The 10028-nt window shown below is 32.8% G+C and overlaps 1 long non-coding RNA gene across 1 annotated transcript; it reads left to right on the forward strand.

The window, feature by feature from the left end:
* The first annotated feature begins 3738 nt into the window (after positions 1-3738).
* LOC113734737 (uncharacterized) lies at positions 3739-4792 on the forward strand. Its single transcript, XR_011841879.1, has 2 exons — positions 3739-3936; positions 4441-4792. It is a non-coding gene; the product is annotated as an uncharacterized lncRNA (long non-coding RNA).
* Positions 4793-10028: the final 5236 nt, after the last annotated feature.

A 10028-nucleotide genomic window follows, 5' to 3' on the forward strand; every position in this document is an offset into this window, starting at 1 on the left:
GGCCAAAATTAGGAGAAGCATTTCAAGAAGTTTTGGACTAATTATTTTGATGGATTCTAAAACTTTATTAGCCCAAAAAGTTCAAGAATGTCCAAGATAAATTGTTCATAGAAAAATACAAACACAAAATAGTGGGAATACATATCATGAAAGAAATTAATTTTGTTTCAAGAATCATTTCTAGTATACAAATGTTGATCATTTTATATCCTATATTAACACAAATTATATTTGCTTCACAAAATTGGAAGAAACTTGAAAGCTTATCACGCATATAACATGCGAGCATTCATAATCAATGAGCAACGTAAGTTCCTCTACACTAGGTAAATGAAAATAATGCTAAAAAAAAAAAAAGAAAAACACAAAGCACTGGGCATTTGAATGTACTAAAAACAAAGGTGTGAATTTGATTTATCACCCATTTATAAACTAATTGAAGAGCACTGGGCATTTGCAGTCTGGAAACTTCAAGGAAAGCAGCTCTTCCAAAAGCAGTTTGGCTAGGGGACTCTGATCTCGAGCCTCATCTTGTGGATTGGTTGAAATGATAAATTGGGCTTCTTCACGTGATATTGATCTGGTTGTAGTATTGGCGAATTTAATTTATCATGCTACCCAAAACCATCCTAATTCTAACCTTAAATTGACCATTTTTTCGAAAGCAAGTTTTTCAAATATAATGTTACAATAATAGACAATATGATAGGTTGCAACTTTATCATTTATTTTATTATTAATTCTCTCTATTACTTGACCTGATGTGAATTAATTATTAGATTCTACTCACTTTTCGTAATTTATATTTATTTCAGGGAGTAGAACAAAAATATCACAATAAAGGCCAATTTGACAGTTATCGGGAAAGAGTTCACATAGCAGGCAATCGAGGGAATTTTTGGAACAACAAAATATGAGCCCTTGTTGGGCAAATTGGGCCGAAGTCTTCATTTTTTTCCGCACAGGAGCCGCCGCACATGAAAGGAGGCATGGGATAGGAATTAGAATAAATTGTGCAGAGAACAAGCACTATAGTTTTTTTAGCTTTTCTTTTAACTTTTCTCCTGAGTATTTCGTCCTGTAGTGGCTTTTGCTCCTGCGTCTGCCAGGAGCAACTAGGAACAAGCAAATTGGATGATGACTTTTGCTTTCGTTCTTAGTTGCTTTTCTTTTCTTCTCGGTAGGAGTAGACAAGGGATGATTTAAATCCCTTTGTCTAGTCAAGGACCAACGGAGGCTTTGAGTCGCCTAAAAATTGTGAGATCGATTTAATTTTATCTTTTCCTTTATTTATTGGTATTCGCATATTCCCTGGTTACAGTGCTTACGGTTATTTAATTAATTGATTGTCTTGGATCCGGATAATTAGTTAATTTGATAATCTATTGTCAATTGGGACATTAAATCCGTAATTGTTTAATTGTCTCAAAATAGTGATAACTGGCATAATTGGGTTTGTGTCAGGGGAATACGCGGGCTAATCTAAAATAACCCTGGTAGTGTGTTATTTGGTTAGAATAGGGCTCCTCTAATACGTAAGGCAATTGGGGAATTAAATCTTACGGGCGTATCTAGGATTATTTCTCAATTAGAGCAGTGATTAACGGGCGTACCTTAATCACCGACACAGTAAGGAGGGGTTGACTGCCATCGCTTGTTTGGTAGTTATAACCTATTTATTAGTAGATAATTGGAATTGCCTTTGCTTATCGATGATCAATTAGGTGAACCATTGCTGAAGTTATTCCTTGGCTAGATCCTTAATTATCATTCATTTGATTTTAGTAATTTATTATTTAATTTTTAGTAGTTTCTTAGATTTTATTTGAACTTCTTTTATTGTCACCTTCTGCATAAAAACACCCCCTTGTCACTGTGAATTTGAAAAGAAACAATTACCCCCAGTCCCTGTGGATTCGACCCTGCTCACCACTATCTACAGAAATTACTTTTAGTTTGAGCAGGTTTTATTATTGCACAGGCTTCGACAACCTGTCATAATAACTCAAAAAACGTCTCATCCATACAATATATTCATACACTGTTACAGTAAAATTTTTAAAAAATACCCCTAAAAACAGCTAATCCAAACAAACCAGTCTTTTTGTCAATAACTGCACTCCAAAACTACTAGACAAACTAAAGAAGTTTACTTGGAAAAAAAAAGTCCAAGTTATGGACTAGTTAAAATATGAACTTTGATTTACAAGGAGATAATAAAAGCAGATCAAAGACCATTAAGACTGAAGACGATGTCATAGAATTATTACTTTCAAGGATTATAATATTACGATACATTTCCAAAACCTTGCTTTGCCCCCTATACTAGTTCTAGTTTCAATTCCATAAACTCTATTAGCTATGCAAATTTTATTTTTGCATAGAATACATGCTTTGCATCATATCATCTTCTGCTGATGCCTGATTGTGCTATGTTTTTTTTTTTTTTTTTTTTTTGTCTATATGATAGCTTCCTACACTATGGGAAGGAGAAGGGTCTGAAGAGGTCATGGGGTAACCTGAAGGGGACTGAACCACCGCTGGATCAGACGGGTGCACTACGCACCCGTCCGAATTTTTTTAAGCAATGCCACATTTAATTGTGACAAATTGATGGGAGGCAATATTTGAACCCTTACCACCCACCCCACCAAGCCTTAATGCATTGGTGGTGGTCACCAACCCAAAGGCTGGTGGTTCTGATTGTGCTATGTAGGGGGAAAAAAGTGAGGCATTTAATAGGAGGCAAGAAACTTGCAAAAACTCAAAAACATAATCCAAGTTCTACATATGTGATGCATCTATTAATTTAACAAGAAAAGAAATGATTAAGAGACTCATATTGCCCCCGCTAATCACAAAGAAGTTACTCAGATGGTTCACTGAGTTGATATCAACCTGGAAATAAAGAGCATTGTTGGCCTACATTGAGGATCAGCGTGTAGACATTCTCTTGCAAGTTTGAAAATGGATATTAGGATCTTTTCAGTTTCTTGATTGGGATATCGAAGTCTTCTGTCGACCAAGTCTTTCAGTTCTACATCTTCATGATTTGAAGACATCACATTAGCAGTCAAGTCTCCGGGATGCTTTCCTTTGATTATTTCCATTGTCAGGACCCCAAAACTATAAACATCACACTTTCCGTTAACTTTCATTGTGTAGGCAAATTCTGCAAGATAAAGTTGGGAAACCATAATATGTGATTACGGTTGCACTTGGAAAAATTCACCAGCGGGTAAAAATTTATCTTGTCGACAAAAGAAAAAAGAGTAAAAATAATGTTAGGATACAACACCCATGCTTGTTTTTGCACAAATTTGAGGTTGGGCCCCTGTTGGCAAAGGTCCAATGGACTTCTGAGTCAAGCTAAGGAAATATCCTAGTCTTTCAAAACATGCGGACCTCGTTCTTATCACGATGCCTCAACGTAACGAATGGGGTGGCTTGTGGAGCCAGTGAGCCACCTACCTCTAAGATTTTGTAATTTTTCTTGACATTGGAGTTTAGGCTTAAATGAGTCTAATCAATTGGAATATTTTAATATTTAAACTTATTTGTTTATAAATTATGTTTAATCTTGACTTATTTATTTATCACGTTAAATTTAAACAATTTTTATCGAATCAAACTCGAGTCGATTAAGATTAGTTTGAATTTTTTAGAACTTAAATAAGTTTTTGTCGAATCAAACTCAAGTCGAGCTACTTGAGTCAAACTTGAGTTTGTGGCATAGATTTTTCTATAAGTAGAGATCAATCTATACCAGCTTTCTCATCCTTCACAAAATCAGTTTTCAATACATAAATTTTCCTCGAGCAAAAATGGGTTCCAAGGCACTTCTTTTCTTTTGCATCTCCGTGGCTGTAGTTCTAGCAATCACCTCACAGGCTGCTGGTAGGGAATTGGCTGAGACTTTCACGTCAGTTAACGATTGTAAGACATTTATTCTCTTATCCATTGTCCTCAATTTGTTCTTATCCTAACTTCTCTGAGCTTATGTCTGACATTTATTAACCTAAATTCAGGACCACAAAATTTCAAATTTGTAATTATGTACTAAATTTATCCGTACATGTCAAGCTTTGGAGTGTTAAGAACCTACTTCCATAAGGTTTTCATTTAAGCGTACAGCCCTTTACTGGCGTGGGACTTGGGTTGATTTGGATTAATTTACCTATCAATAGGTAGTATTTAAAAATCACTGATTTTGACTTGCATGTCGAAAGACAAATTTTAGACCTGAATATAATATTATTGGTTTGGTATTCTTTAAAACAAAAAACATGGAACACATTAGTCCAAAAAACATGAATTTCAAATTGTATGATCCCAGTGCCCAGATGAGTTTTTTGACATGATCATTCCCAGATTACGTTAATGAACGTGCATGCATTATTATCCTCAATGCAGCCACACTTATGAATCCTGACTATGTAGGGAATCCTCACTATGTAGGGGATCCTGGAGGAGGAGGCGGAGGGAACTATGGAGGTTGGGGCTATGGAGGAGGTGGTGGCGGACGCTATGGTCAAGCTGTGGATGCTGAGCCTTAGAACTAATAAAGCCAGCTTCAACCAAGGCTATTTTGAAGTGTGAAACACAAATAAGAGCCCGATTAGTCATCATGTAATATGAACTCCATGTATTTGAAGTATGTGAAGTTTTTTCTTTTCTTTTCTTTTTTTTGGATGTGATGGCCCAAAAATTAGTAACGTGTTATTATTTCAAATTGAGAACAAAACCAAGGTTATTTTTTGGTTGGTTTATAAGTCAGCTGATCATTATCAAATTGCTTTGTTCGCTTCCCCTTTGTACCCTTTAACTGTGGCCCTGCTCCTATTTGCGTTCTTAAACTTCAAAGTGGGACACTTCATTAACTCCCTTAATTACAAAATCTATGCCACTTAACTACAATATTTGATGGAATGTAAAAAAGAAAACTAACAAATAAGTTGCCACATTTTGTTTACTAATTATGATAACCAAAATAATCTAAATTTACTGAGGACATAATTGTAAATTCATGAGACCAAAAAGGAAAAGGAATAGAAAAAAGCCACTTAATTCTTCAAAAAAGATAAGTTTTTTTCCCCTTTTTCTTTGCTGTTTCTTCTTCTTCCTCCTCCTCCTTTCATTTTCTTCGTCTTCCTTCATTTTCTCTCTCAAACTCAAAAGAAAGATGCAGACTCCAATCTCCAAACTCTTAGATTGAATGACGAACCCACTTTAAAAAATCTGGCTATACCATCTTATCAGCTTCATTTTCCAATCTCTAAAAGGTAACATAAAATTTCTTATCTCTAGGAATTGAAGACATAAGTGGTGTCTTGCCAGCCATAATAGACCGAGACTTTAAGGGGGTGTTTTATACTTTTTAATACAATTATTGAAGTCTGATTTGCTGAAGAGCTTCTTGAGATCCGACCTGACAAGATGAAATATTGCTCTGGTTCAATTCACAAAGATGAAGCCGGTTTGACGAGGCAACAACAAGCACTGGAATTGCCAATTCCAGCCATATTACTAGAATTGGTTAATGAAAAAAAATCATGGATTTCTGAAAGCTAAAACCAAGGAGACCAAAGTGATTTTATTCTCTAATCAGCAGATTTTATTCACATGACACCCTTTCTACATCAATTTTGACAGCCATATTCAGTGTTGTATCCTTGTTTTGGTTAAGACTATTTTTAATTGAGAGTTACTAGGTTGAAGAGGTGTTTAACTTATAACTGAAGGTCCCAAGGGGAAGAACAGGTGCTGGTTGATTTGAAGGTGGGGATGGGAGGAGCTGGGTTGTAATGGTCGGCAATGCAGTGGGTGGCATCAAAGTAGTTTGTCTTTGATTTTCTTGTGGGTGCTATTTGCGACAAAATAATTTCTTGGGTTTAGTATTCAGTGATGGAGAAACCTGCATATGCATTCTAGTGTTAGATTAATTGATTGAAGCTATTGGTCATGGTGGTAGATCTGGGTTTTGAGAAGAGGAAGAAAAGGAAAGGAAAAAATGGAGAAGGAAGAAAGGGAAAGAAAAAAAAAGTAAATAGAAAAGGATTATTATCATTTTACCTTCTTAATATTTGGTATCAGTTTCCCTGAACGTTTTTTTTTTTATCATTTTATCCCCAAGACTAAGGGTTTGTTTGATAACATAAAAAAGTGTTGAATCTGAATTTTTTCAGACATTCAATTGTTTTGAGTGTTTGATAAATGAAAATTCATTTGCTGAACTTGTTAAGTAGTGCTGAACTTGTGTGTATTTTTTTCAGCACAAGAATCCTAACTGAATGCTTAATTTTGATAGGAATCAATAGAATTACTTCAATTACCTTATATTATCTACCAAATCTACCCTTATTTGTTAATTATGTTCAAAATTTTTATCTAATTAAACAATCTAATACTCTCTATCTAATGATTTTCTATTTCTTTTTTCTCTCTTTTGAATAATTTTCACGTCTTCTCCATACTCCTCATATGATATATTTCATCTTTTATATTAATTTGATTTAAAAATAAATATTGTCATTTTCATACCTAACATTTTTAGCTAATTAAATCATAGGTTCTATTTCTTTTTTGGATGAAAAGAGATAAGGGCAAATTTGTCAAATTTAACTTATTAAGCATTCAGTTATAAATGTTTATCAAACAGTATAAATAGATTTAACATTAAAATTCCGACATTCATATATTTCTTTTCAGTATTTAAAATTCAGCAAATTAATTGTTTCAGTATTCAGATTCAGTTTTATCAAACGGAACCTAAGGGTCTGTTTGATAACATAAAAAAGTGTTGAATCTGAATTTTTCAGACATTCAGATGTTTTGAGTGTTTGATAAATGAAAATCTATTTGCTGAACTTGTTAAGCAGTGCTGAACTTGTGTGTATTTTTTTCAGCATAGGAATCCTAACTGAATGCTTAATTCTGATAAGAATCAATAGAATTATAGAATTACTTCAACTACCTTATCTTATTTACCAAATCTACCCTTGTTTGTTAATTATGTTCAAAATTCTTATCTAATTAAACAACCTAATATTCTCTATCTAACGATTTTTAGTTTCTCTTTTCTCCCTTTTTAATGACTTTCACATCTTCTCCATACTACTCATATAATATATTTCATCTTTTATATTAATTTGATTTAAAAATAAATATTGTCATTTCCATTCCTAACAAATTTAAACTAATTAAATCATAAATTCTATTTCTTTTTTGAATGAAAGGATATAAGGGCAAAATTGTCAAATTAAACTTATTAAGCATTCAGCTATAAATATTTATCAAACAGTATAAATAGGTTTAGCATTAAAATTCAGACATTCATATATTTTTTCAGTGCTTAAAATTCAGCAAATTAATTGTTTCACTATTTAGATTCAGTTTTATCAAATGGAATCTAAGTGTCAAACTCAACAGAGTTTATTAATTCAAGTGATAAGACATGCTTACCCTTTAAATTTATTATCACTTTATCTCATAAACTATAACCTTATTATTAATTTATCTCATAGAGTTATTTTTAGACAATTTATCCCACCATTAAATCAACTTAACAAGTTAAAAAACTTATGAAAATAGTATCGTTTATTTTGTATAATAAAAATAACAAAAAAATTTAGAGTGGCTCTTCTTCTTTTTAGTGTCAAGAAAAAAAGTCAAAAATTAATCTCTTTCCTTTTGACAATCTTATTAATATTAAAAAAATAGAAAAATAGGGGAGCAAGAGAGAGAGAGAGCGCTCAATTTTTTTTTCAATACAAATAAGAAAGAATTCAATATTTTTATTATGTTAAAATTATTTCACTTTTCTGTTTACTACTAAATTCCAATCCAAATCTTGAGGACATTAAACTAATACAATAATATTAGATTCTTTCTTATTTTTTCTTTGTAAAATCAAATTTTCTGTCTCCTTCTATCCTATCTCCTTTTTCTTTCCATAGTATTAATAAGTGCGAAAAAAGAAATTCGAGAAAATCTTTTATTTTTCTGTTTTTGGAATCTTAGAATGAAAAAAGGAAGAATAATTATTCCAACTTTTTTATTTTAATTATATATATAAGGTAAATACATTTAAAAAATTTTTAATATACTTTTTAGATTAACGACAGGGTAAAATATCTAGAAAATGATGTTAGAGAATAAAGTGATTATATCAGTATAATTTAAAAGGATAAAGTGATAATAATAATCAAGTAATGCTATAAAATAAAAGGGTATTTTTGTTAAAAATTTATTAACATGCTGAGTTGAATTACCTATGAGGTGAAATGACTGAAAGATAATATCAGGGGTAAATTGATAGTAATGTTATAGTTTAAAGGGTTAAGATGATAATAACCCAATAGAAAATGTTACTTAATTTCAAAAATTTTAAGGGAATATTCTTTGGAATCTCTAAATTTACATTTATGTCCCCAATAAATTTGATTTTTTAGAGTTAAATACCAAAAACCCTCATGTGGTTTGACTAATGTTCACTTTACCTCCTCATGATTTGGAAATCTACAATTTAACTCCCTGTCATTTCAACTAAAGTGAATGTCTAATAGAAAACATCTACAATAACGGTATTTCTGTTAGACTTTCACTTTGAGTGAAACGACAGGGAGTTAAATTGTAGGTTTCCAAACTATAGGGAGGTAAAGTGTACATTTGGCAAACCACATGGGGGTTTTTGGTATTTTACCCATTCTCAAATGCATGAAACATTCTTCCAAGGGTTTGACTTGTAGAGGGGCAATTTTGACATTTTTCTTTCAGACGTTAGTTTAGATGTTTTCCGTCAGACTTTTATTTTAGTTGAAATGACGGGGAGTCAAATTATAGGTTTCCAAACCATAAAAAGGTAAAGTGAACATTAGTCAAATCACAGGGGGGGTTTTTGGAATTTAACCCATTTTTTTAAGTTACAATTGCAAGTTAACGGAATATGCCAATTATTTTGTTGGTTTTGTATATTCCCTCCAGGATTCTACTCAACGGCCTTAATTGTTTTGATCGACTAAGAGTCTCCCCCATGTTTTGTACTGTCCACTCTTTATATTGACTCAATAGTCCGTTAATATTATAGGCTTTTTCTATCAAAAAAATTTGATTTTTGTCCATATTATATTGATTTATTGATCAAAACAAGGACAACACACACACACACACACACACACACACACACACATATATATATGTACACACGCACATAAGTTATTACATAAACATGAGGGAGACAAATTGAGTGGTACGGAAAAAGTGTAAGTAAAAAGTCCCGAGTTCGAGTTCTCTTATCTATACTGAAAAAATGTTAAAAAAGGTTATTCTATATACATGAGGACACGCAACAACATCAAAAACTTAATGATAATACTACTATTAGATATATAAGGATCAAATAAAAATGATTTTGTCATATGGCAGTTGCTTGTTTTCAATCGAATTCAAGGTTGTGCCCTTGTTGGCAAAGGTGCAAAGGACTTACAGGTCAAGATGGGGGCCAATCCCAGTTCATAATGTATAAGGTTGTTTTGCCTCGTCTCTTTCTTATCAGGATGTACCAACGTGGAGAAGGGGTGGCAAGTGGGATGACTTACCCCTAAGATTTTTCAATTCCTATTTCCTGACATTGGAATTAGGAGAAAATAATGAATCTAATCAAGACAAATATTGCAATGCCGCCACCTCTCCCTAGGGCGAACCCTAAGGCATCAGCGGGACTCCTGCCCAACTCTCTTCAGGACTCACACATTTGTTCAAACTTAATATAGAGCCACAAAACATCCAACGACTAAATAAGAAGTACTTCGAATATACAAGTCTCAACTTTTAAGGTAAAAGTTATCATTACAATCCATCAACCAGAAGTAACAAAATTATACTTTAAGCATCTCCAAAAGTTCATACAAAAAAATACTAGCTTCCACCAAATCACTAGTCTAGGCCCTTCAATCCACCTCCAAAGCCTGTTAAGGAAACAAACTTAATGGGATGAGCGAATGCTCAGTAAGGCCAAAAAAACAAACAAG

Source organism: Coffea arabica, chromosome 3c (assembly GCF_036785885.1).
Source record: "Coffea arabica cultivar ET-39 chromosome 3c, Coffea Arabica ET-39 HiFi, whole genome shotgun sequence".
NCBI classification, from domain to species: domain Eukaryota; kingdom Viridiplantae; phylum Streptophyta; class Magnoliopsida; order Gentianales; family Rubiaceae; genus Coffea; species Coffea arabica.